This window comes from Myotis davidii, unplaced genomic scaffold (genome assembly GCF_000327345.1).
Source record: "Myotis davidii unplaced genomic scaffold, ASM32734v1 scaffold586, whole genome shotgun sequence".
NCBI lineage: Eukaryota > Metazoa > Chordata > Mammalia > Chiroptera > Vespertilionidae > Myotis > Myotis davidii.
In genome coordinates, this window is record NW_006296809.1 from 204,497 (window position 1) to 205,109 (window position 613).

A 613-nucleotide genomic window follows, 5' to 3' on the forward strand; every position below is an offset into this window, starting at 1 on the left:
CTCGGGGAGGCCGGCTGTGAGGGCCTCCCTCTCCCTGGCCTGGCCTCCGGGCCTGACTGGCCGGACCTGCTGTCCTTGTTGAACAAGGTGGTTTCGTTTTGTCCCCGTTACCAGCCTGGCCTGGTGCCAACATGGGAGCAGAGGGCGGATCTGTCCTGATCTGTGCCCCCACCCCACCCCAGGCGAGCGGGCTCCTCCTCCTCCCTATGCTCCCGGAGCTGCTGGGAACCCTGCCCTGGTCTCCCCACCCGTCTCCCAGCCCAGCCCCTGTAAAGTGGAGAAGCCTCGGGGCTGCTGTGGGGCAAGGGGGTGACCCCACCTCCACAGGGCACCCCAGGACCCAGCTATGCCTGCCTTCCCTTCCCCACAAGGACTTCTGCTGGGCCCCACCCGCCACTGGTTCAGTCAGGCCAGGCTTCCTCCCTCCCGGCAGCGGGCAGAGCGCAGCTCAGGGACCGGGGGTAGGAGGGGGGTGGGGGGGACCCTCCCTGCCAGGGCCTGGCCCTGGGGGGCTGTTTGCCACGGGCAGGGCAGGCGGTTCCTAGGCACCGTCCCCAGAACGAAGGACAGAGCCTGGGAGCCTCCCTGCAGCCCTGGTTGTGCACCCCCCCAG

General features: G+C 69.5%; 1 protein-coding gene across 1 annotated transcript in view; it reads right to left on the reverse strand.

Moving 5' to 3' along the window:
- The window catches only part of LOC107184470 (chromosome unknown open reading frame, human C1orf159), a 14,105-nt gene that overhangs the window by 540 nt on the left and 12,952 nt on the right, over positions 1–613 (reverse strand). The gene's annotated exons all lie outside the window — the stretch shown is intronic.